The sequence below is a fragment of the Alligator mississippiensis genome, chromosome 7 (genome assembly GCF_030867095.1).
Source record: "Alligator mississippiensis isolate rAllMis1 chromosome 7, rAllMis1, whole genome shotgun sequence".
NCBI lineage: Eukaryota > Metazoa > Chordata > Crocodylia > Alligatoridae > Alligator > Alligator mississippiensis.
In genome coordinates this window covers 40,859,319-40,887,293 of record NC_081830.1, presented here as the reverse complement: position 1 = coordinate 40,887,293, position 27,975 = coordinate 40,859,319, and the positions used below count along the sequence as shown (strand labels likewise).

The 27,975-nt window shown below is 42.6% G+C and overlaps 1 long non-coding RNA gene across 4 annotated transcripts in view; it reads right to left on the bottom strand.

Annotated features, from left to right (window-relative positions):
• The window catches only part of LOC102569955 (uncharacterized), a 257,947-nt gene that overhangs the window by 80,317 nt on the left and 149,655 nt on the right, over positions 1 to 27,975 (bottom strand). For 3 of the 4 annotated variants that reach the window (XR_009463435.1, XR_009463434.1, XR_009463436.1), the window contains one exon: positions 5,501 to 5,669. This is a non-coding gene — a long non-coding RNA (uncharacterized LOC102569955). Of the gene's footprint in view, positions 1 to 4,287; positions 4,474 to 5,500; positions 5,670 to 27,975 lie in introns of those variants that run through there. The other variant, XR_002089861.2, reaches the window with a different exon arrangement.

Below are 27,975 nucleotides of genomic sequence, written 5' to 3'. Positions count from 1 at the left end.
GATCCGATCCAGAGCTCTGGACCGGGTTTCCGCCTTGATCCGGTGGAAGAGATCCAGCCATGGGGTATAATGGGGAATCAATGAAATATCTATAACTTTTTTGTTTTTTGTCTGATTTTGGATGAAACTTGCAGAGATGGTAGCCTCTGCTGAGAGCATGAAGCCTGCCAAGTTTCAAGAAGATCAGTGCAGGGCTTTGGAGGAAACTGTACCCCAAATTCTTGAAAGCCAATCTCATGTCACGGCTGTGTGTTACACCACAGGGCAGTTAAAACTGCAGGGCCGGTAGCTCTTACTGAGGCCACAAAGCCTGCCAAGCTTCAAGGAGATCAGTGCAGGGGCTTGGGGGGAATTGCCCGTCAAGCTGCGGACAAGCAAAACTCGTGCCATGGGTGACACTGCGTGCGTTAAGGTGCAGCGAGGTGCAGCTGCAGGGATGGTGACGCCTGCCAGCCGTGGAGGAGATCGGTGCAGTGAAGTCTGGGGCCCTGCACCTCTAGCTGCTGACAGACAAAACTCCTGCCAAGACTGTCTGTCTTGGGGCAGTGGATTGTCTGTATTGATTCTTTCCTCTCCTTAGCCTGGTTTTGTACGTGCTAATTGATGCTCGTTAAGTCCTTATGTAGTCGCTAGGTCCTGTGTATTGAGCTGGTCACTGGTCCCTGAGTGAATCATGATTGATTGATTGGCAGCTGGGAACACAGCAGGTTACCAGCCAGGCCTGCAGCAGTGTCTCCCCTCCCCGGCCCAAGACCGACAGTCAGGCCCACAGCACCCATAGCACCAGTTTTGTCTGTCAGCAGCTTGAGGGACAGTTCCCCCAAACCTCTGCACCGATCTTCTTGAAACTTGGCAGGCTTTGTGGCCTCAGCAAGAGCTACCAGCCCTGCAGTTTTGACCCCGCTGTGTTGTAACACATAGACGTGACAGGAGCTTTGCTTTCAACAATTTGGGGTACAGCTGCCCCAAAACCCCAGCACTGATCTTCTTGAAACTTGGAAGGCTTTGTGGTCTCAGCATAGTCTACCACCCCTGCAGTTTTTACCCCACTATGTTGTAACACCTAGACGTGACATGAGTTTTGCTTTCAAGAATTTGGGGTGCTGTTCCCACCAAACTCCTGCACCGATCTTCTTGAAACTTGCCAGGTTTCATCCTCTCTGCAGAGTCTATCATTCCTGAAATATTCATCCAAATTGGACAAAAAACAACAAAGTTATAGATATTTTATTATTTCCCCATTATACCCTATGGCCGGATCTCCGAGGCGTCTCTGAGGCGCTTCGAGAAGCCGAACGAGGCAGTGCTGCGACCCGGATGTGCTGCTGCAGACCCCAAAGTGTCTGAAGCTTCTCCGCATCTGAAGCTCTGTCTGAAGCCTTGCACCGCCCTAGTGATTGGTATTATCCTGAGTGGAGGAAGAACTTTTGTGGGGTTTTTTTTGTTTTGTTGTGGGGGGGGGGGGCGGTGTGTGGAGGAGAGGTAGGGAAGGCAGGGAAGGTTAAGTCCCAGCAGAAACATCAGCATACTACACTCAAAACCCCTAGCCTTGCCTGAAGCCAAGATCCAATGCTTTTGGGGATGGTAAAATTAAAAAAACAAAATAAAACAAAGCAAAAACCTTAAACCTGATATATATGGCAATGGAAGAGAACAAATTTCTACCTGGCATCATGTGGCAACCAGCTGAGGCCAGAAACATGGGAAAAATAATAATTCTCCCCTCATCTCTGCACTGCATCCTGGGGACTGAAAACACAACTCCACAAATCATCCAGACAATTGCAATTGGCTTTCTTCAGGAAACTATTTTTTCCCCAAAGAAAGTTACTACCCTGTCTGAGACCTCACCCCTGTAAATAAATAGTTCTAGTCTAATGGATTACTGAGAAGTAAAAGACATATACGTTTATTCTCTTTCCCACCCCATTTCTCCAAAATATATTTCCTAGCTGTTCTCACGGATTCCAGAAGCAGATATGCACCACTCAATGGATTTTAATGAAATTTCAGAAAGGAAATACCAGGCTGTGAAAGGTCTCTCAAACACTAGCTTGCATTGGGAACTGCGCTACCCTCACCAGAGCCCTAGGTAGTATTGCATCTTAGCTGAGCACAGAGCATGCTGCGGCACCCAGCACGTGCACAACTCTAGGAACTTAACAAGCTCAGCCCTTTGCAGCAGTCTAGTTTGGCCGAGTAGTATGTTAGTAGACAAGGGATAGTAGAGCCTGCCCCTGCTTTTTGCATAGAACAGGAGTTGGGACTGTGTAGAGTATGAGACAGTGATCTGTGTGTTTGTACAGACTAATAGAAAGAATAGCAACATCTCTAAGATCACATAGCATTGTTCACAATTCTGTGCACACTTTAGGTGCTGGAAATGGCTTCTAGCATGCAGCTCTTAACGCGAATTCTGGAGAAGGCAGGATTACAAGGCAAATTTTTGAATCAGTCTCCAAAGATCATGGAAGAGAGAAAACCTGGTGTGAAGCTCTTTGCTAAGAGGTACAGCATTCCTATAGAACTGAGAGATGGTCTTGTCACGTGTGAATGGGAAGGAAGACTGCAGATGAGACCAAATACATCTTTGCTTGTGGTGCCTACTAAGATTTAAACTTGCATCTTCAGGAGGTCCATAGCTAAGATATGAACCTACCCATCCCACTTGGGACTCTTTCCAAAGTCTCATCTATTTATCTGTATAAGTGAAACACAAATGGTTATAGGCATTTCTGACACCTTCTTGCCAAAAAAGGTCCCAAGTGATCGACAAATTCTAAAATAATATTTACCCTCAATTTCTTATGATTGATTCATGGCCATCCATCTTTTCATTCCAGATGATATTTTGAAAGGGTGGCAGCAGATCCATGTATTGTTCTTGGCTTCCTCACTACAGAATGCACAAACAAACAGGAATCTTCTGCATTTTAATGGCTCAGTGATCGGTTTCTCACCGCCTCCTTGTAACTATGCCAAAACACATTCTGACATGAACATTTACTTAATCCAAAGCTGCAAGTTTTATATCTTTCAGTGATATAAGTGATAATTCAGAGATTTCACACCCATGAATCATCTAAGTGGAGGCATACGACAAGAGTACAAATACTGTTTTCCTGACAATACAGAAGTGGGTTGCAGAAGATAATTTGATCAGCTAAAAATAAATGATATTTCTCTACAGCTAACCCCAAGACAGCAAGGGGCAAGTTTTCAAAGGAGTAGGTGTGGATTTGGTTGTGCTTCTTCTGCTGTTATTAGCTGAAGTGATGTGGCTGCATCTCTGCACACTGCTTTGAAAATATAGTGGCTAATGTGCTGCTACAAAAGAGGACCAATGATGGAAAGGAATCTCAAAGCCAGCTGTCATATTTCTCAAGGGCAGGAGGAGTCATTTAATGATCAAACTCCATCCTGAGCTGTAGAAAAGATGGGAAATTCAGACTCTTACTTGAGAGGGTCTAGATCAATTTGCCAGACCAATCACTCATTTCTACTTTTAACAGCCTAATCAGGCTCTCTGCTCTTGAGGAGAAATTTGTCAAAGGAAAAGGGACTGCTGCAATGAGGGCTTTTAAGCTCCATCCCAGAGTAGGCACCTCTGAAGAGGCACGTAAAATCCTAGGAGGTGCACCACAGAGTCTGCACCTAGAAGAAGCATATTCACTCATTGCTACTCTGTGCACATGTAGGAAGAAGCCTCTACTTCCCATCCACCTGTAATGAAGATGACTCCCTCCTTTGTGCTGGCAGGCTAGAGAGAAAGAAAAGCAGGGCCATGAAATTACTTCTTCAGCACCATCTTCCCAGGGAAGATGCCCCACAGAAAAGGTGCAGAGCCTGTGCAAGCAATCCCAGAAGACAGAACAAAGGGAGTGCTGTTGCTTCAGCCCCTTTACTCCTCTTGCATCCGTTGCGGCCCTCAACACATGTGCTGTGGCAGGTGTGGGGTAGAGCCAGGTTCATTCAGGCAAAGCTTTGGCAGGGACTGGCACAATGGATCCTACCAAAGCATCTCAGTGAAGAGGAGCAGGAATGTGCAGGCTCCAATACCCTGTGGAACAGCATTGCCATTTTCCCTGTTTGAAAAGTGCTGGGGTGGGAAGGGCTGCTGCAGAGCCAGATTATTGGCGCTACAGTCTTTGCCAGCAGTGCGAAGTCATACAACAAGGTCAAGATCTCATTTCTTTTTCAAAGACTGCATTACAAGCCCAGTGGATTAAAAAAAAAAGAAATCTGAACCTATGCCCCAAGACAAACTGATGTCACATGAGTCTGTGAACTATCTCATTCAACTTGCCTCGTTTCTTCCCACACCAAGAACGGGTGATCGCACAGGTAGATGGAAGCACAGGGATGCAGCCATTGGGCAATGGATGTGGAACATGCCTTCAATTATGGATTGCTTTCATTTGGCTTCAGACAACTACAGCTGTGCTTCCCTATATCATTTGGGCTGGCTTCTTCCTTCAAAAAAAAGATACACAGCTACAGTCTGGTATTCACAATGAAAAGGCAGTCTCTTGACTCATCCCCCCAGGCCCATGGGCCAGACCCCACCTTATTCAGTGTAAACCACCAGATTTAGACTTACTTGCACTCAGTTACCAACAGAAAACAAACCACTTTACATATCACCTCTATATTTTCTGCCCCCAAATCCTGCTCCAGCATGTTCAAGGCTGAGTGAAAATCATGGGCTGGATTATCTGATGGTAGAGTTTTGTTATTCTTAAACCATGGTCAAGATTTGGGAAGGGATATCTCAAGGATTCTGCAAGGTAATACATCCAACAGGCAATAGAAAGACCATTAAAGCTATCGCATCCCAGTCCAATAGCACAATAATAATTCAAGCTGCCCAAGAGGCTGATCACCAGAGATCCTGTTTTCCCCCGATAAAAACAAAAAATCCAACAATTTTTTAGTTAAAAAAGTAACCCAAAATCCACATTTTTCTGAGATTAAAATGAATTGCCACTAATAAATAGATACAGCGGTGTTTAATTTTAATCATGGAAAAATGTGGATTTTGGGTTACTTTTTTAAACCCGAAATTGGGGATTTTTTTTTTTTAAATCAGAGAAAACCAGGATCTCTGCTGATCACCATTTTCTCTTTATTGGCACCAGCATAGAGCTGATGGAAATAGCAAATAAGTATAATTACAGCTCTAATTACACACAGACTTTCTATGGCTGCACAGTTAGAAAGAGAAAGATGCAAAGAATCTTTTCCTTCATTCAGGGGACCGCAGGGGTGGTCCTGACCCAGAGTCGGACTGACTTGCAACGTCAATGTAGATTGTACTTACTGCATTCTTCTTAGGTGTGCTATCACCTAAACTCAATCAAGGCAGCTGATAAACTTTGGCAGCACTGTTGTCCACTTACAAAAGGCACTTAATGTCACGTAACTATTTGCTTGAGATGTTCTTATTTCCCCTTCATTAGACAACTGTAAATTTCTAGTGAAGTGGTGAGCTGTTACTAACCTGAAAATAGTAATCACTGTGCAGGTAACAGGCACCGAGAATGTTGGAGTTGCCTAGTCCAATGAAATTTAGTAGAACTGTCCTCGTTAGAAGAGTTATGTTCTCATAGGCCGTGCACCTGCATAGATGTGGGGTCTTGTGGCATTCATTGCAAGACTGGGGCCAAGCTCTGAAAATTACACAAGAACAAATAGAAACATGGTATTAAACAGTTTTATTAGAAGATGAAGCACCAGCTGCTCTTTAATTTCTCAATGTATGGTTTATAGTGGATAACAAAACATGCAAAAAGGGTGACAGAATTGAAAACACAAAACCCTAGGGTTCTGGTGATAGCTTGATTTGCCCTTAGATACTGTCCTCTGCATAGGGGCTACATTTGAATGATAGGAAAACACTCCCAGTCTGAATGTAAAGCAATACAAAGAACCATCAAACTGTTCAAGAAAAGCACCTGTGCTGTCCAGCCTCACAAAAACTTAATGCGGGATTTTTAATGACATTTGTGATTCACATGCTGTACTTAGACAAACATTAAATACGGTAACTGGCACATTTATACTCGACCATATTATAAGCAAACTGTTGCATATCTATTTTCTTTCATATTTTTGTCACATTATCAAAAATAAATACACCCCTATAAGGGAGCAGGTATTTTTTAAAAGCATCCAGAACTTGACTCCACAAAAAATAAATAGTAAAACTCCCAGAGTTAACAGAAGGCCAACACAGCTTTCTTATATAAAGCCCATGCAGAATGACTGCCCCTCAAAACAGAAGTCTGATTGCTGTCAGAAGCACCAAAGAGAAAGAAAATTCCTGAATGCTCTTTCGATAAACAGTTTTCCCCCAAGTTTGTAAGAAGCAGATATATTCAAACAAATGGTAGAGGAGATTACATTACGTTTCTAATCCTAAATGCATCCATAATAACTGCATGCCATATGAACACTGTTTATATAAATACAGTAAAGACTGAGTTTTAACTGCATGCAATTTGCATTAATGAATATAATTTCACTAATACAGTCAAACTTTAACATTTATGAGTGCAAATAGCTTAACAGAGATCAGGTGCATCTGCATAGCAGCTGCTTAATTAAAACAATATTTTGAATATATAAGTTGCCCTCAAATAAAAAATATACTGGCTCATACAGAAATCTTCAGGATAATTCTTATTAGTTTAATTACCAGCTTAATCTGCACGCAATGGCTTCCTACCTTCATCGTGATATATTCTTGTGTGCAAGTGGATAATCTGAACTTGATTGACATTGGCTAGAAAGGTCATACCAATTTTTAACATTTACTGATTGTGATTATTAAAGACAACAATGTATATTCCAGCTAATGAAGAGGGGCTGACAACTTTCTAAAATAAAATTTCAAATGTACAAATTTCAAAGTACACTCTGCTAGGCATCAAGCAATCTGCGAACTAGTTTTAGTTTGGAATAGGAATGCAATGAAAAACTAACAGACCTGAAAATGAAAGACATAACATAATATTCATCTTAATTAAACACAAGCTGAAATTTTGAACGATACTGAGTGGGAAACATGCCCACCTAATCTTTTCCAGTGTAAAAAAATTACATGGATATTTAGTTTAAACAGCAATTGAGCATCTCAAGTTGAGTGTATTTACTAATATACTACATGTGATAGCAGCTACATTAATTCATCCCCTAAACAATTATAGCTTATGCCTCCTAAAATGTATACAGCACTTTGAAATTATATTGATTCCTAGCAAAACACAAGAGCCCAGGAATTATATCCCCAGCCAGCCACATACTAGGTCTAAACAAAGCCTCTTAAAAACCTCACAAAATTCTTCGTTGACTTCAACAGGCCTTGTATCAGGTCTTCTCTGGCTCGGCAGATATGCAGGCGTTTGGGAGATAGTGGTGAAGTTGACATCATCATTGGGAGCCTGGGTAATGTTGTCCCTAAAGCCATAAACCAACTTGGGACTTCTCACAAATAAAAAAGAGATCCCAGTGTCCACAGCTTTTAAGAATTTCTAAGGCACTCTCATACTAGAATAAAGGGAATTTTTCTATACCTTTATAGGGTGTGTGTAGATGAAACAGGGGCCCTAAATTGAAGCTGTGGGTTTTAAAAAACACCGCTTCAATTTATGGCTGATTAAACCTCTGTGTCATGCACACACCCTGCTGACTTATCTGCCTCTCCAAGTGCTGGTAGGCAGAGAGGTCCCTGGGCTGCAGTGGGGGGTTGGTGCTTCCCTTCGTGGTAGCAGTGGACCCCTCCCAGGCAGCATTACCCTCAGACACCTGGCTCGGGTGGTCCTGGGGGGCACTGCAGCTGCAAAGGGAAACACCAGGCCCCCATGCAGCTCAGGCAGGCTCCAGTGGGGAAAGGAAAAAAAAGGATCAGAGGCTCGCGGCTTTTCTTGGGTGGAGCTGCTTTGCTCTGTGGCTGTAGGGCAGCAAACTAAAACTCCTTGAAGGAGTTTTAGTTTGCTGCGCTCCAAGTCATTTAAGGTGCGTTACACCACCAAGTTGCCTACAGTGGCTGGAATTAATACACAATACATTGCCAAGGCATGCAAACACCGACACAACTGAAGTGGTGCAAAAGCATTTAGCCTGCTTTGAAGTGTTGTGCACACACGCCTCTCATTTCATCTACACATAACCATAGATTATGAATAACTGTAATCTTTACAAAGAGTCAATGGTAACATCTTTCCTCCAGCCATCCAGATTGCAAAAACAAAAACCCCCCCAAAAACCTGTTCCACAAAATGGGCTGGTTTGCCATCCCCAAATTGAGTAGTATCCCCTTAAATAGTTTGAGAGCCCTCTGGTGGTGCTCTGTATGCTTAGAACAGGGGTGGGCAAAATACAGCCCACAGGCTGAATCTGGCCCATGAGGCCATTCTATCCGGCCCACGGGGCCCCTAAAAAATTTAGAAAATTTCATATTTATCTGCCCTTGGTTCCTGTCAAAAATGACAGGAACCAAGGGCAGTAGGACCCAGGGGAAGCCCAGCAGGCTCCCACAACAGCAGGGCCCACCCTGGCCCTGCACCCCAGCCAGAAGCCCCAGCCCATGGCTGCCCCGTTTTGGAACCACAGATAACAGGGAAGAGGGGGGGAGTACCCTGGGCAGGGAAGGAGCCTGGGGAAAAGCTGAGCATGGGGGGTGGGAAAGCGTTCCTTCACCTGCCCTGTGGTGGGCGCCCCACACGGCAGCTGCCTGCAACCCGTCTGGGGCTGCCTGTGCCTGCTCTGGGCAGCCCCGCGTGGACTGCGAGCAGCTGCAGCAGGGAGCACTGGCCATGGGGTGGGCAAGGGGCCACTTTATCCCCCCCACACGCTCAGCACCACCTTATAAGCTGGCCCCACTGCCAGCCTGAGCCCCACGCTGGCTCCGGGCTCATCCATCGGGGCTGCATGTGGCGACAGCAGCTGCGGCCCCCCCCGCTTGCCATGCTGGGCTGTGTTTGCCACTGCCACCTGTGGGCTGCCCAGCACGCGAACTCCAGGCAGCCAGCAGCAGCCAACACTGCTCAGCACGGCAAGCTGGGGGGCTGCAGCTGCTGCCGCCAACAGGTGAGCCCAGAGCCGGCTTGGAGCCCAGGCTGGCAACAGGGACGGGTTACAAGCTGGTGCTGAGTGCAGGGAAAAACGGCCCTTCGCTCACCCTGTGGCCAGTGCCCCATGCTGGAGCTGCTCACAGCCTGCATGGGGGTGCCTGTGCCTGCTCCAGACAGCCCTGCGTGGGCTGCAAGTGGCTGCAGCATGGAACGCCGGCCATGGGGCAGGCAAGGGGCTGCTTTTCCCTGCGCTGAGCACCAGCTTCTTCCCTGCTGGCGAGCAGGGAGTTGGGGCTGTGTGCTGCCTCCTGCCTGTACTGCAGGGGCACTAGGAGTGAGTGGGTGGGGAGCCAGCAGAAGCATGGGGCCCACACCAGTGTCTTGGGGCCACCGCCGGCAGGGCCCAGAGCAGGGTGGCAGGAGTGCAGGGTCCCAGCTGGCAGGGGCTCTATGGAGCTGGGCCAGCTCCCCCCTCTCCTTGCTGGTGCAGCCCAGCCCAGCTCCACAAACCTCTGCCAGCCTGTGCCCTGCTTTTGGCCCCACCAGTGCTGGCCCTGGGACACTGGTTCCAAGATGGTGATGTGGGGGTGGGGCACCTGTCAAGGGCAGGACTACCCATGCGATCCTCGACAGCCTGCCAAAACTGCGTAAACAGCCCTCCACCTGAAATAATGGCCCGCCCCGGCTTAGAAACTTGCCAGAGCAGGCATGGATATGTGTGTGCTTTCTTACACCCAATAATCACAGTTATTTTGATTTTACTGTGCCCACCTGTTTCCTTGATGTCAAGGTTGTTGTCTCTTGCTCTTTACTCAATGTCACAACCAAATTAAGTAGTGCCCATGTCACAAACAAGTAAAACCATTCAAAACAGTTTTTTTCTGCACTAGGTTAACTAAGGGTTAACAATAATGATAATAACCGCTTTTTTGCTGCGCATGTCAAAAAGAAATTTATAACTGCGACACTAACACGAAATAGAACTTAGCTTTCTGTGCTGTACATAAATCATTGTAATTGGTCGGAATGACAGGGGAGTGTCCGGGAGTGTCCCTATGATAACACCCTAGCAAAGACCGCTAGATAATTGGTGATTCTAATTAAATTTATGACGTGGCGAAAAGCAATTGGCTATTATACAAATAAAACCCGTCTTCACTTCCGTGAAGAACGGGAGACCTCCGTGCACACACCTGAAAAACCTCTGAACGTATGCGTGAGAATAACTGACAAATTGATCACTTGTCAGTCTCCCCCGTCTCGACCCAATTCTCAGACGTAAATCAACGACCTGCCGGCCTGACTTTTTTCTCCATTTATCTGCCCGACCGACGAACTCTTATGCAGACCGACATACAACCTACGAACCTTAAGCTATAACTAACCAAGTATCTCTGACCTCCGCTATTCACCACCTTAACGACGTGAATAAATCTTGCTTTACAACTGATAAGCATCCGCCTAATTAATTCCACTCCAAGCGCCACAAGTACCTGCCTGACGGCCTTCTAAGGCCCCGGACCCTTATCTGCCTGGGTGGGAGTCAGGGAGAGTTGCTGGCCGGCTGCCCTGGGTCCCGACACTCAACAGCTAGAAATTTATATTTTTATAATGAAAACTGCTATTAAACTTGAGATTGCTATGTCCCCATATGGAGATGGGGGAAGAAGAGAGAGACATAACAAACTGAGCTCCAAAGGCACTGGCAACTGCCCCTGGGAGACCCAAATATTCCACAAGAACAGGGACAAACTTGGTAAATGGATAAAACCTGTGGCAATTACACTCTATAGAAAGTTTCTATACCTTGTCTATTATTCCAGTATCTGCGCCCCTTCCCAGTACTGAGTTAAGCAATGTGACTAACATCGGCTACATGAGCATTACCTCTAAGGGAAACGGTATATGCAGGAGTGTTATGACTTGGAAATGGTGTTATATGAATAGGAATGCAAACACATGGACATGACCATGTCTACATCAGAACACAAGTTAAGACAGAAATGAACCTTGCACTCACAGCAGACATTGTGGAGGTTTAGGATGATCCTCACTTCCTGTGAAGTTCACAACTTTTGATCAGTCCTCCAACCCAACCCTCTGTTGATTTACTTAGTGGGTTGAAATGAAACAATACATCCAACTGCCTGTTCCAAAGATAGATCCCTCCAAGCTCAGAGAGTCTTCCCGGGGGTGTCAGGATAAGGGGTGTGTTGCAGAGACAGCTGATCCCCCCAGGTCTTGAAAGCTCCTTGCAAGCCATTCCTGGACTGATCTTATAAAGATAAGGACTAAGGGACCATTACAGGAAATGGGAGAGAAGGGTACTGCATCACATCAAGGGAACAGGCTATATTCTCTGCCCATCTAAACTGTTGTAATCCTGTTGAAGTCAACAGAGTGCTGCCTGCACATCAGCAAGTAATTTGGTCCAACGATTGCACAGTAGTCTTGAAACAATATCCAATCATAACACAATTCAGATTTTAGCAGCAGTTTGTGGGCTCTCACAAAGGCAGCAAGTGCTATTGCCATTCTCTTCTCCACAGAGGTGGTTAGGGTGGGCTATAAAAAGCAGGTAACATTCCCTGTTTTCTTCACTGTTATTGTCCAGTGGTGCCTGGAATAGTGACTAAACTTTTGGCATATGTATCTGGGGAGGGGAAAAAAAAGAGAACAGCTTATCACATGTCATGCAGCTGGGATAACCCATTCTGATTTCTACTATTCTAAACAATTCTGCAAGTCTGAAATTCTCAAGTATATATTCACAGCTTGTAAACATGAAAAAAATACTTGTATACGAATTCCAGCTCTATACTATTTGGTCATACACAGTATATATAGCTGTGTAGGCAGTATATTTACATTATATTGTCGACATTCAAACAATTCATGCTATACAGAATTTAAATATATCCCTTCAAAACCAGCCTGATCCCTAGATGGTGCTATTTGCTGCAATAACAAGACAATTATTGCTTATTACCTGTACAGGGACAAAAGTTACTTGTTTGATTAAGATTATAAGATGAAGAATACAATTTAAATTATGCTGTTTTACATAATATATATTTCACATCCTGCATGTTTAGAACTTTGTTCTAATCTCATTTAGAGTAGAACAGAGCAGAAACATCTCCATTTAAGTGAAATCCCTTTTTCTGTTTATTACTGATGGTCAGAAACAGTGGTTTTGATCTGGATCCCTTTCTTGTGCAGTTCTCTCTCTCCTCTCATGGAAACAAAGATCCATCATGTTCATTGCTCCTATTTCCTGCCGCAATCCTAGAAATAGAGCTTCAGGGACATAGGATTTAGGAGGGGGAAATGCACATCGTCTATCCTTCTGGGTCTACATTTCATGGAAAACCTTAATAGGCATTATCTATTTTGTGGAGCTTCCTGAAGAATCCAAAAAAGGTCAGGAACTGACTGGAGGGTTCAGTGTAACTACTCTGCTAGATACGATCTGGAGTGGATCATGGAGTCTAAGGGGGAAGAGATGATGCAGATACACAGAACCTCCATATATGGAGGGATCCAATATAGATTCCTCGTGAAGTGAGTCCCACAGCAAGTTAAGCCCATCTCATAGTAGGAAGTCATCCAGGCCAATGCCTTTCTGCAGCAAAATGGTAAATAAGAATGTAGGCTTTACTGGGTTACCCTAAAATTAGCTTTAGTAAGATTTTGCCATGTATTACTTTGGAGTGAGATTTGGAGCAACTTGCCTACAGTTAATACATTTCCTCTGAATTGAACCTGTGTGACAGAAAATGCTTCTCACCAGATTTCAAGAGCAGACCTAGTAATCAGAACTTCATTGTCCTCCTGGTTCTTCCAAGACTGCCTGCATGATGTAAGGCCTGACCCAAAGCCCACTGAAATTAGTGTGGGCTCTTCCACTGACCTCAAGGAGCACTGTATCAGACCTTCTGGACTTCTGATGAAAATGTTAGAAATACACAGGATAAAAGAAAAAGCAATTCATATTTTTATGGTCTTTAGATACCATGGTGATAAATGTTGGGGAAAGCTAACACTTAATAACTGACAGCTATCTTATACTTGAAGAGTCATAGAGAAAGTGTCAAAGATGTTGATCAGTAGCTCCTGATTTTTGCGAGTAGTGATACCACTGTCAGTAAACTCACAATCACATTTCCTGTATGAGGCTGAGTGCTGTCCCTGAGTTTATGAGACTCACAATCCCACTTCCCATTTGGAACTGAGACCTTTAGTTGGGGAAGCATGGAGGTAACACTGTACAGCAGCAGGCATCATTATTTTCAGACTCCTCAGGGGCCTCTGTAAGATGTCATGATATCGAGCTTCTCAAAGCCACAGATTTACAGAACCAGTCACTCCCACTTTATTGTACACTAGCAAAAGAAAACATGATGGGATTCACTGATATTTCCAGTTCTTGAATCTAATACCAATTCTTCCTCAGGTGCTCCATACTAAAATAGGGCAAGATCAGCAGGGAAAGTGTTAGTAGCCAAACTGAGCCATTAGCACTGATTTGGTTTTGACAATTTCTTGGTACAAATATTCAGATGGAAGGCTGTGGATTAAAGAAGAAGTTTACCAAGCAATGCTGCTACACATTTGGCAGTCAGGGTCACCAACAGCTTCAAAACCAAGTTGGTATCAACAGCAATGGACAGACAAGAAAGAGGAGCTTATGATACCTTTGTTAACTAGAAGTCAAGTGGAATGGCATTTAATCTACGGGTGGCACTATGACCTTTTGGGGTTTGCCTTTTTGATAATGATGCCAGGGGGACAAGATTGCTTTGAGAATTAGAGAAGGTAAAGCTGATGTAATTAAAGACTATAACAATATATATTTGCATTCAGGGGCCAAAATTGCATACACAATGTTTATACTGGTCCTCCTAAACTGAAGGCTTGACTTTGCAACCTTAAGAGACTGGGATCTACAGATCCACCTCATAGACCTCTGCCCTGTGAGCTAATGCTGGTAACTGGTAACAGCAATTACCGCTCTCAGTGGACAAGCATTTAAAAGGGAGCGAGACACTTTGACAATGAAAGCCAGAGAATGGTGAGATCCTGCGTTCTGTGTCAAGTTCTTGATGGAAGTGCGCTTTACAGGACACACCCCTCCATCCATTTCCTGCCAGGTTTGACTCCAGCAGCACTACCAAGAGAGCAGAATTAGGTTTTTAGCCAAAGTTACATTGACAAAGAGGCTGAGAACAGTAAGTGTCTCAGATTAAGAGAAGTGAAATAAACATTTTAAAGTCTGCTCCTTCTCTTGAGAAAGATTTTGGATGTTTGCTCCTTTTTGTGTGTTCATTGCTGAAGTTAAAGAAATGCTACATTGATTCATTGCTAAATGACAGTGGGAACCTTCTGTAATTGCACATTACATGCATCCACATTAATACCAGATAATTTCATTAGGACTATTATTGTAATGAATACCAAATACAAAATGTAGGGCTAGAGATCATTCTTCTAATCAGATGCATCAGACCCCAGGAACTTTTAGAGAATAGGGCTATTAAAATGTAAATAGTTTCTTTGAAATTTAAATTGCCATTTTCAAAAAACAGATGTTCTTCTTGATCATTCCCTGCCTGGATTTAAAAAAAAAAAAAAATACATATTGCTGATTGCTAACTGAAAACCAAATGTCTATTAGCCTGAGAAAGTCTTTAATTTACATGAATAGTTTCATTAGAACACACTGCTCTATCTCATCAGGTTGCAAAGGGCAATACCAAACATTGGTCACTTTGATGAATTGATGAAGCATTTTAAAGTAATAAGAAATTAGAATATAATGCTCATGGAATGATATTTGTTTCTAAATAGCCAAAGGCAATGCACTGTCATGTGTGGCGAGGAGGAAGCAGTTTGTTACAAGGTAGATGCACTGTTTGTACAATTTGGCTAGACATAATGTTGCAGCTGCCTGATATGATACGATATCATGCTTAAAACTCTGGAATGGAATAATATACAGTATCTATTTTATTTCTGTCCATGTGTCAAAAGCCTAATAGAAACCAATTTGTTATTGATATAATTAAAAGAAGCTTGAGTTAAAGGTTCCTTTAGCTGGAAATAACTTCCAACAGTAACATGCTCAAGTTCTCTGTCGACAGGGTCATGCATAACATACATGGACCAATGGATTTTAAACAGTTGCAGACTCCATCTTGTAAGGGAGGAAGACTTGATGCTGCATTTTCTGAATTCTGTGATTGAGTACTCTTAAAATCCCAAAGCACTGACCTGGCAATTGTTGCTGTAGGCAATGTCATGAAGCACTGAAGACCTCTCTAAGACACTCTGGGCAACATAGCAGGCTGCTTTCAGTTCATTACAGATATAATACAGGTATTTAATACTTGCAGAGTTCCTTAGATACTCTTTATACAGCATGTAGGCTTTCCTGACTCTTAACTACATTTACTATTTAGTGAAACACTTCATCATTTTTTTTTATTTTTATTTTGCTACTTCCAAAGGACAGGCAGTGACTATTCTGGCAGCATCTTTTGATCTAGTCATTAACATCCCTCCATGTAACAGCATAGAAGCTTTCACAAACCAAAGTATTGACTTGTGCCCCACTGCATGATTAACTTTCTGAGGGAGAGAGAGGTTAGGGGGCATCCACTATAGCTTCCAATGAGTCTATAGACACATGGTTATCTGTATCCTAAAATAATTTGAACCCAAGCCTTCTTGGTAAGTCACAACATGGCTGAGCCTTTGCAAGTGTTATTTTTACTGATGAGGCAAAGAGTAAAACTGTAAGGCCCTTGTGAAATCTCTCATTACTGTCATAGTTTTACATCCACATTAATCCTCAGTTAATGGTGTGTAGTAGATAGTGGCAGGCCCACATGGAGTTGTGTTTCAATACTCAGATCCTTTCAGTGCTTTCGTATAATAATGCTGAAAATGCTTGAAAATACCACCAATTCCCTAAATCTTATATGCCATTCAAACCTACACAGACTTGCTTCTGACTCTTCTTCAGCAGAACAGATTTTAAAGTAGGGCACATAAATCTGTGCCTTCTTAGATTTGATGCCATTATGCTGTTTCATGTGCAGAATGGCACATGTCAAAGTCAAAACAAGAAATGCTCAATGAAAATCTAATTGACATATGCCAAAATTACCTACAACTAAATATAGCTTGTATTGTTCTGCAGTACCAGAGCATTACAAAAACAGCCAGATGCCTGCAACTGACACTTGATTTTTTAATCCCTGCCCTTGTTCTAATGATTAACTAATCCCTGACTGTGTGCTAATACCTGGCTGACCCCCAACTGACACCTAAACACATGCCTAACTCTTTGATGTCCCCATATTTAGCAATGCCAAGATAACTTTAAGGACTAGAGCATGATCTATTTCTACTCTAATTAGGGTTCTTTTCATAAAGGTAGAACTCTCAAAGCCTCTTATGGGCTTGGGTCTTCTCGGGGGCTCGCCCACTAGGTCACTATTGACATCTCTTTAATTCACAGACTTGCTATGTACCAAATTTACCTGAATATAAGATGACCACCCAATAAGTAGGTTTTATATATGGAAAATTCATAAATTTGTTATAATTTTTGGAGGTTTGCCTTGAATTTGTCTCCCTTCCCACTGCTACAGCAGGGAAAATAAATTTACAGGGTCAGGTAGCCCCATTGCTCTCTGCACCCCCCCTCACCCCTGCAAACTTCTTCCCCCTGCAGCCCCTTCCACCCTTTACTATCAGACCCTGCTCTCCCTGAGCACATGAAAATGAGAGGCAAATGTGAAAACAATAACTTTGAAATAAGCATATCTGTAGTAATTTAGTTAATCCAGAATTGATGCATTTTACCTTTTTTGAAACTGCTGCAAGTTTTAGCACAGGTACTCCACAAACATGCTTCTTAGCAGCACTTTTGTACCTACTTTTATATACTACAAATTTTTTTTTTTTAATTTTATCTCAGGCCAAATTAGCCAAACCAGTTCTGAATTCTATTGACTAGGCAGTACTCAGTCATTCAAGTCTGTGTGGTGCTAATGTCAGCAAGTAGCTTCCTTCCCAGACTTTTCAGAGACTCCCAAATCCATGGCAAGCATCCTACGTGCAGGTCCCAAGCCTGGAGGCCTTAGAGTTTAGATGCCCCCGAGTCTCACCTGCACTTAGCCCACAGGCCGAAGAAGCAAGCTAGAGAGAAATCCTCCATCTCCATAAAATAGGTGTGTAGTTGAGATACTCCTATAGTAGACTATAGGAGGCTACAGTAGACTGTCAGTGGGAGACCTGTGCACAGTGTTTTGGATTGGTCTCCACCCTTTCACTACACAATGCCACTCAAGGTGATCTGACCTCTGTGGGAAAACCACCTCATGGTATTTCTCCTTCAGTGTTGGCTGCATTGAATCAACTTCATTATTGCTTTTCATTACTGATCACATGCTGATGTTGGCAGTAGTTTAATGATAGACAATGTATTTAATAAGGTTTCCTTATATGCAAGTGTAAAATGAGCTTTTCCCCTCATGCTGAATTGTGGGAGAGGGTGGGAATCCTCCCATCTTATATTTTGCTAATGGCTGGGTAGTAGGTATTCTGTTACACAACAGGAATGCTACTCTGACAGCAGTAAGCATTAGAAGTGGACAGCCCTAAGGTTTTGGCCACTAGTGACCAATCCCAATGGTGCCACACTGAGCTGCAAGTTCCTGGGCAGCAACAGTCTCAATCTCAAAGCCATTATTCCAACTGAACTTCTTGGGTCAACAATAAAAAGAGCAGCTTTGAGACAACTCCAACATCCATCCAGAGTTGAATTTGGGGTCAGCAACCAGGACACTTACATAGGGTCCCGGGACATGGAGTCAGCGGGGTGGGGGTTAGGCTAAGTAAGTACAAATCCTCCAAAGTGCTTGTGCCCAGGGCAGCCAGAAGTTTGTTGTTGCTCTGCTTGCAGTTTCCCTTTTTTCAGCCACATTCCCTCATGTTAGTGACTGATACCAGAACTGGCATAATAGCTCTAGGTCACCCAAAGATTCCCCCTTCTCATGGGCTGAAGGTTTGCTATTGTTTTGCATCCTTTGAGTGGCACCATGCAAGGACAACAGAAATCAGGGCCTGCCTTTGGACTTCCCCACTGCCTTCTTTCCTAGAGGAAGAACAGTCTCAGTCATTGTTTCTGGAGCACTAAATCCCCATCTCCACCTGCCTTATTGCTCTTCTTCCTTTGAGGGAGAGACATTAGAGAATACTGCCAAGAAACCAATCAGTACCAATACTTACACAGCACCAATACTACACTTGCTTACTCTTGAAGCAATGCATTCCATTCCTCCCATTACTATATTTCAGGTTAATATAAATCTTGTATTCAACCAGATAAAACTCAAGAGCATTTCTTTTAGCAGCAAACACTAGCAGTTTCCGTCCTTGTTTGGAACATTTTTGACAGTCATTTATAATACAGGTATTACTCTCAGAAGTTTGGAAAACTGTGAACCAAAAAATGAAAGACTGAAGTAGAAGAACAGATGTTTGGATTTTTCTGGTTTTTTCCTGCCTCCTTTTTAATTAGCTGTACCATCAATAACTGCAGTTTAATATTTAAATGAGAAAAAAAAAAACACAGTTAACCTCAAGGACTGCTGAATGTGATTAATCACTGCCAGGTATGCATCTATCAGTCAATCAAAGTCACACCCTTCACTTTTGTACAAGTCATTAGCCCTCAGTAACACTTTCCTTATTTATTAGAGACTGCACTGCTCTTTGGTGCTCTACTTCTTGCTTCTATGAAAAGCGGACTTTTTTCCATTGGGTGAATGAACAGATATGATCTGTCTAGCTACAGGCCTTCCATTCTGGAAACCTGGTACCCTAAAAACTCCTTCCAGAAGAGTTCTCTGTGGCAGATCAGCTTGGGCCCATGAAACAAACATGACTGAATCTCATTGTGAGGCAAGATATTTGTCCTTGTTGAGAAGTCTGCGCCTCAAATTTATAAAAGGGCTTTCAGTGTTAGGTCATAATTGAACTGGAGGCCTAAGTCCCTTGGACTATATGAAATAAATCAGTTTCGATCTAGACCCTCCCTTGCAAATAGGGAACCATTTCATACTTATTTCAGACTTAAACTTACTTAGCTGGGAGGCTAACTGGTAATGCTTTCTGGGGAAAGGAATGGAGACCGTGATTTCATGGGGCACCAAGGCCACTTTAAAAAGTAAAAGTTTGGCAAGATTAAAAAAAAAGGTAGGACCTATTGCTTTGCTGTAGATCTATACAGCACCCAGCACGGCAGAACCTACAGGTGCTTCCATCTCTCCTAAAGAAATGGAGGTAACACAAGGGATAAGAGAAGCCACAATCCTGGAAATATTTATAGAGCTACTAGGATCACTCTGATAAGTTGTATATAAAGCTCCTCACACATGCCCATCTGTGTGACAGTAGCCATAGGAATGCAATTACTACCTTTCATTGCTTTCAACTGCAATACCTGATTCTTCTATTTTCCACTTTCTTTTTATAAGTCTGAAACTCAGCAACTTGGTACCTGGCAGGAAATTTTCACTGATTAAAGCCTTCTGCAATAGCAGCTGGGAGGCATTAGATGTGACACCTGTTAAACACATCCCTCCATTGTTAAATTACAATGTGTGGATCACAGCCACCATATTTGTTGCAGATTCTTTTCTATGATAGGCAATGCTGATCCCCCTGATTTGACTTCAATTAATGATAGCCCACAAGGTCTTTAATCTTAGTGCTTCATTCAGCATTTCTAAGTTACCTGGAGATGCAGTCAAAAGTAGTGAAGAAGTGCCATTAAAGCAGATGTATTCTATATTGTCCTTTTAATGTACACTCAGTTCATTAACTTTGATTGGTGTCCTATTGTGGGTCAGTTTCAAAGATTAATATGCTCTCTCTTCTAGCAATGCTCTGGTTCTCTGTTTCTTTGTATCCCACTGAAAAGTTATGCATGAATGATTTAAAACAACATTACACCTTTTACTATTCAGCTATGATTTCTTGATAAGAAAATGGCAGCACTAGCCAAAATAGGGTAGAAAACAGCATTTTATAAAAAGCACCAGTAAGGACACAAATGAGTTTGTATCACTTTAAAATCAGAATGCATATGGAAGACAATTAAACAGAGAGAATTGAATAGAATTGAATTGAAAACTACACAGGGTACTTTTATGCAAAGCTTTGGTTGGTCAACCAAAGGGTATCATTTTTCTATATTCTGCATATATGTGTGTGGGAACATTTGTGTACGTTCGTTTTTCCTGAACCAGGGTTGCATTTGTGATTGTCCAATACAAACATCTCTTAGGGATGTCTTAGGTACACTTGACCCTGTCTCAATGCAGGGAGTTTGACTAGACCTCTTGAGGTCCCTTCCAGCCTCACTATTTCTACTAATTGTTTCCAAATAGCTCAAGTTATAAAGCAGTTACAGTCACAAACTACCACAGCTCAATCTGGCTCTAACATTTCTTCTAGTTGTAATAATCTAAGGCTATAAAATATGAACAAGAAATTCCATGCCTGATTTTAATTTAAAGGGATGCTGTCAGAATAAAGATGTTGTATTTGTTTTTAAACAAGAAAATTCAAAGTTATAGGGAATGGGTTTTGATCAGGGCAAGTTCAATGTACTCAGTAAAATAAGAGGGTGATAAAAGCCTGCTATATTTTGGAACTGGAGAGAATACAATTGCTTCCATTCCTTGTCAGCTACCCACATACAGAAAAGGTTGCAGACTGAATGAGGTCAGCAATCAGGATAACATAATGGCACCATCTTTTATATCTTGAGGAAGCAGGCTGCTCTCCGATTTCCCTTTGATAATAATTGTTAGTCCACAGATCTACTCTGTAATTATCTAACACTCTCCTTTTCATTCTTTCCAGCTACACACAGAAAGGAAGTTGCTGATTGGAGCTTCACTCAAGCATCCCTTGGTATCAGACTCATTTGAAGTCGGAGGGGGCAATTTAACTTTCACTTCTCTGGTCCCATAAGTTGCACTATTAGGGGCAATCACAAGGAAAATATTCTATGTCTTTCTGTCACTTTCCTTATAAGCTTAATGGCACAAAGGAGGTGAAGTGTGAATAAATGCTACCGTTTCCCAGTATCTATTCAGTTATGCCTGGGAGATTGTTCCCTCACACGAGTTTTTCCCATCCAGGGTCGTATTTGTGGTCTTCCAATACTAGTTATCTAGCTAGGACTACCAGACTTTTACTATCGTGTAACACAGCCTCTGTACCAGTATTTGGCCAAAAAGGGCAGACATTTACTTTAAAACCCTAACTTTCACCTTAAGCAGTTTTCCAATGTCCCAGTGTTGTGAAGACCCTGCCTATATCAATATCTAACCAAAAATCTGGCTCTTAGGTACAATATCAACACAACCCACAATGTCCATTTAAAATACTCTCCATGTCTCTCTAAGACCTACTAAGTTAAATTCACCCCAAAGTAGGAGGGTACAATAATAGAAGTTCTTGGCTTAGCTTCTGTTTCATTAAACTGTGGTGTAATCTCTGTCCTGGGTATAATTCATTAGGGAACTGACATGAGTAGTAACACAGTACCGGCAGGATAACTGCACAGATTTTGCTTGGTTGCCTCAGCGTAAATGCAGAACAGCTCCACTGACTGTAATGGAACTTTTCCAGGCTTCCAAATAGCAAAATCTGTCCTGCTACATGGGCAATGCATCCTGAGGGAAAAGGAAAGGAGTCTGAAAGAAAAAAAGAACTAATGTGGAGCTGTGAAAAAAATGTCTCTATCTTGCTGTTTCAATATCTGCTTTTTCCAGCAAAGCCTTCTGTGTTCCAATTCTGTACATAATTTATTTTCTTTCATTTCAAATAAATTTTGAACTGTATCTATTTTATTAAAACCCAGCTCCCTAGCCAGAAAAAAAAAAGTATTTAAGAGCAAAAGCTGGAAATGGAGAGCAAAAATCTTCCTTGGAGTCTAAAAAAGCTTTTGAATAATTTGCTATTACAGCACCAAAAAGGAATGCATGGCGTCATTGCTTGAATTATGCAAATTGTACTAATTTCTCTCTCTAAAAATGTTGCAATCCTTTTAGAATGAGAGATTATCTTCTATGATTAAAAAAAAGCTCAACTGTTTTGATGGCTTTTATGTTTCAATTGCTAACCTGCAAGATCATGTGAGTAAATATTAATCAGCAGAAACTAACTGCTGTTGAAGTAGACTTGAAGAGTTCTTGACTCAAGATGTAGATAGCAACAGAGGTGCCAATCTTGTTGTTCAATGAAACTAGAATTCTGCATGTGCTCATCATGAAACAGCAGCTCCTGGCACTTCTGTTAGTTGGATAAGGGTTATGCACCCATTTCGAGTTCTTAAAGGTAGCCAGGAGAGCACAGGTAGGCCTCATGAGCCAAAGGGTAATGTTTTTAAAAGGCACCAAGGAGATTAAGAAGTAAAGTTTCTAAATTTAAGTGATATAGGAGCCTAAATGCTACCAAATTATGAGAATATATTTTTTAGCATGCAGGTGCTTCTGAAAACTGTAACCAAAGGCAGAGTTTCACAGAAGAGCTGTCTAAAGCCCCCAAACTACAGTAAGTAAGGCCCTGGTAAGTGGTCTATAACTGGTCTACAAGATGTACCAGGCCCCATGTATTTTTAGAGTGTTTGCAATCAAAAATGTAATAAAGTTTCACTCCAGGTAATTAGAAAGAAAGAGAGAAGGAAAGGAAGAAAGATTTAGTTATTCATCCATCTCTAGTGAGGATAAGAACATCCTCCCACATATAATCATGCTCTTGGGGGTAAGCGGGTTCTTGTCATTCTCATTGACAAGGCAGGGAAAATACCCTAAGTAAGGGAGTCAAGTTCACCTGGCTCTGTGGGCAGGATTAATGGCATGGGACCAGCCTGCAGGCTGAATTAGGTCCATGGACCCCACATGCTGGATCCAACACATGTGGCATCCTGTCCAGCTGGGAACCCAGTGAGAAGAACCTTGGTAGTAGCCAAGTGCCTTGGCATCATGGACACTTGGCTACTGCTATGAGAACAAGCCATGGTGCTGGGCTTCTGCCCAAAGTGCTGCTGGAGCTCCAGTGCTGCTGCTTTCACTCCAGTACTTGGCAACCAAGTGGGTGCAGGAGCTCCAGAAGCTCCACAGCTTGCTCCTGAGGCAGCAGTCAAGTGCTCAAGCAAGAGCCACAGAACTGGAGACCCAGCAGCATTGTGTGGAGAAACCCAGTATCACAGGCACTTGGCTGCCACTGCAGAAACAAGCTGAGATACCAGGCTTGTTTCCATGGTGCTGCCAGGGGTACAGGACCATGGCTGTTGTCCGGGCACTTGGCTGCCCCACCGGAAGCTCCTCCATCCCAGGTCGGGGTGGGCAAAGTCTGCAGGCCAGATGACCTGGCTCTAAGGCCTGGATTCAACCCACAGGCTGTATGTTTGACACTTCTGCCGTAGGATGCGAAAACACAAGGACAACTCATGTGGCAGAATTGTTTCAGTCCATTTCTTCACAATCTTCACCGCCTCCATGAATAAATGTTGCACATTCAGATGTTCAGATCTGGAGAACGTGTATAGACCATTTTTGGAATCCAAACATCTTTAGGATAGATTCATCTGCTGCTAATTGCTAACTTTGAAAATACTTAAATGTAGGAACCAGGCTGTGAAGAAACTCACATACTTGAAAATCTAGGTGCCTTTTGAATTTACAGTCGCTAAATGGCAATATATATGTTTTAGGGCAAAATAATCCCCAGACTAAGTTAATATTTAGTAACATTTTATTTTAGATTGTAGTTTTAATGCTATTAATAGACAACTGTTATTAGCAGGAATCTGTGTTCTGCATTGGCATTCTTGTGGCTTTACAAAAGAATGAAATAATCCTGGTGAACAGTCTACTTAAACTACTGTCAAATGGCTCTTTGCAGAAAAGCTACTCAAGAGAAAGTCTGTTGCCGATCTGAAGCTTGTCGGTTTTTTTGCTCCAATTTTAGAACTAAACAACCATACAAAATAAGCCAACATGGCTGCCCCTCAGCATAAAACCTTTATTAGAATTAACCCAAATTTCATCCAGCATGGAGCCTAAAAGCTGTTATGCACTCCTTGATTGCATTGCATTTTTAAAACTAGATCCTCAGCTAGTGTAAATTTACATATTATTGAAAACAACTGAACTATGTTGGTTCACATTTGCTGAAGATTTGGCTCTGTGTGATAAATACTTAATTTGCCATGTAGAGTAACTACATAATCAGTCAGTTACCATTCAAGAATGATGTCTTTAGAATTTAAGTTCACAGCATTGTACCAGATGCATAAATAAGTGATTGAAAAGGGTCTCATTCTACTTGTAAACAAATGTCTCTTCCACTCCTCAGTGACTGAAAGCAAAAAAAATAAACTTGTTGATTAAGCTAAAAATAAAGCCTCTATTCTGACAGGCTACCTTGAGCACATGGTTATGGAGAACTTATTTTCCTGACATTTATGGCCTCACATAAAAGCTATAGTTGCACATCATGATTCAGATTAATTCTTACTTCAAAATGATATTATGCAGAACGATGGAACTGTAATTCTTATAATATATTTGGGGCTTGGTGCTCAATAGTACAACCATTTTATATAGAGGAAAAAGTAGTTCACTTATTTAACATCTAGCCACCCATCTTCCTTTTAGTAAGTGCTTAAAACAAAGTGAATTAAGTTACTGAAAACATTAAATGCTGAAGAAATGGAACCACATGTGATTTCTTTTGTTATTTTTCCCTTTCTACCTGCAAATTATGACAGCTATAAAATGGCAAAATCTTCCTTCCGCAGTCCATGTTATTCATACATGCTGCCCCAGCAAATTTACTGCCTTCATCTACACTTACAAATCCAATCAACTTCCTATGTGTCTAGTTTTGCTCATAAAATATGCAGGGCCTGTACCTTGAAGCACTTTGCCCAACTTATCAAAGCCCCTTTTTCTGTAGCAAACTCCATTTCAGGCCTCAATGACCTCTCTCATTTCAAATCTCAATTTAAAATGCTTGTTTTTCCCCCTTTTCACCTACACCACTAGCTCTTGCTCTGTTGACTATTTTGATGCCTTCACCATGCAATAGAATTAGTCCTTAGTGGGACCAAGCATATACAACATTGCTTAAAAGTCAGTATCATTGAAGTCAGAGGATGTGGGAGCATTGCTCAATCTTTCAGAGCATACCACACACTCTTTTTACTGTACATTCCTCTGGAAAAAAGATCTATATTGCTTCTTGAGCCATGCAATGAAGACAACACCTCTCTGATCAATTTGATTTCCAACAGACAGTCATCACGAAGACTTGGGCTGATATTCTGTTTCTGTTGAAACCAATTGGAGTTTTGCTCTTTATCTCGACAGGGCCAAGGGTATCACCCTAGGTCTTCTACTAGCTGCAGCTAGGTGTTTCTCTTAGGGGAGAAAAATATGAGTTAATTTTTAAAGCTACAGGGCAGGTCTCATCCTATAGTAAAACTGCCATGTTGAGCCAATGCGATTAACTCCCTGAGGCTAAACTGAGAGAGGCCGGCTATATTCCCATGCAGGCCAATTCAGCCCCTCATTTCTTTCCACAGGCTATTAGCATGGCAGGTTACACCACGGGAAAGAAAACTGTTCCCTTCAGTTCCACCATCACTAATAGGTTAGACTTGGGTGCTAGTCATGATTGCAGTTATGTTCAAATCACACTAAGTTTTTCTTTGCCCATAAGGACTACGTTGTTAAAAAATATTTTGTAGATACAACTCAGTTGTAAGTTCAGGAGCCAAGGACTAAAGCTCAGGCTTTAATCTGGTCCTTGTAATACTCATTGTGCTGGGCACTGTATAGACAGTTCCCACTTGAGAAATTTCCTATCTAGAGACAAGAAAAAAGGGCCAGAAGAAAAGTAATGAACTATCCCACGTGCCAGTTTCTTTCTTTCAGGGAGCCTGACCTTGAAATTTCCTAACTTCTTGCTGTCAGATTACTGAAAATTGCTCTAATTTAGACATTAGTGATTAAGAAATATTAGCCTTTATACACAGATGCTGCTTTAATAACCTCAAATCACAATGCCACGCTGAATATTTGACACCTTAAAAAGTCCTTTAAGGAAAAATGTACAAAAATACATATGAGCAGAAAGATTTTCTAGATGAATGGGAAACCACTGTCTGTAATAATGAAGGATTTCAAGAGGAGTACACTGAAAGCCATTACAGTTCTCCTCCTCCTCCAATACAGACTGGCAGCTAAAAAGCATAAATAAGTATATTTACATTCAGAAATAAATGGTAAAGACAACATTAACAGAATAAATAATTTTAATAGCAAAAACTATTGCCTGGCCTCTGCAATCACTAATTCTCTAGTAAGCAAGCATGATTGCCAAACTCAGTGCTTGCATTATTTATATTGTTAGATGTGACCGTTTTCCAAAATGTATGCACGGAATACAGGGAGATTTATGCTGATTGCACTTCACAAGTTAATGATACAGCACAGAGTGACAATGACAGAGGCTGTAGTTATTACAGACGTGCCTTAAAACACTTTGTTTCATTATTTCCTACTCTAGACTAATGCTAACCATTCACCTAGTTTGCGTGCTTGGATTGTGGTCACAAGGGCTGGGGACAGCCATTCAAAAAGCCTGAACCTGAATTGATTCAATCTTTGCAGTTTAGTCTAACCTGGCTAGGCTTAACAACTTCGTAAGCACAAAGACATCCCCTCTGGACTGAAGAAATGCAGAGACATGCCTACAGTGGGTCAGGCTAGAAAACTGGGGGAGCTAAAGCAGCCCTCCCTCCTCTTTCATAATGCTGAGCTGAGGGGTGGAAGGGGTGGCCAGGCCCTGGCAGGATGCTCTGATTAGGGAGGGGTTCCCTCCTCCTCGCTGCTCCTGACAAGCGAGGGAACCAACAGGGAGTTGATAGTACAGCATTTAGCAGCCCATCAAGCTGTAAATAAATGAAATGAGGGGCATGTGTGCATGACACTAAAGTGGGTTAAATGCTTTTGCACCACTTTAATAGTGTTGGTGTTTGCACGCGCTGGTGGCGTATTGCGCTGTAATTCCAATCGCTGTAGCAAATTCAACAGCGTAATGCACCTTAAATGGCTTAGGGCTCAGCAAACTAAAACTCCTCTGAGAAGTTTTAGTTTTCTGCCCTACAGCCACGGAGCAAAGCACTGGGTTCCGTGCAGCTCAGGGGCTCTGCAGGAAGCCCATGCAGGCAGCCTAGCAGCAGCCTGGGAAAACAAGTTCCGCTCAAGAAAAAAACCAGAAGCAGCAAGCCTGATCTCCCGCCGCCCACCCTGGAGCCTGCCTGCCTACCTGAGCTGTGCAGGGGCCCGGTGCTTCCCTCTGCAGCTGCAATACCTCCTGGGACTGCCCAGGCTGGGTGCCTGCAGGCAGATAGCACCTGGGGGGGCCACCCCTGCCACGGAGGGAAACACAAGCCCTTCCCCCTCCATCCTTGCAGCCCAGGGACCTCTATGCCTGGCAGCTCACCCTCTCCTCCCTGCCACTGGAAAGGCAGTTAAGTTCAGGTGTGTGCATGACACTAGGCTTTAAAAGGCCCTAAGCTGAAGTGGTGTTTTTTAAAAAAAACACACTGCTTCAACTTAGGGCCCCCCTCATTTGACTTACATGCATTTCGGTGATTTGGACATAGACACAGCTTGGACATAGACCTGGACGTAGGCACAGGGGTGTCCCCAGTGGACCCAGAAGTGGACTGGAAGTACTTCTGGTCCACTTCCCTCCATGTACTCAGCAGCAAACCCACCCCCCTGGTGCTCCTGTGGGA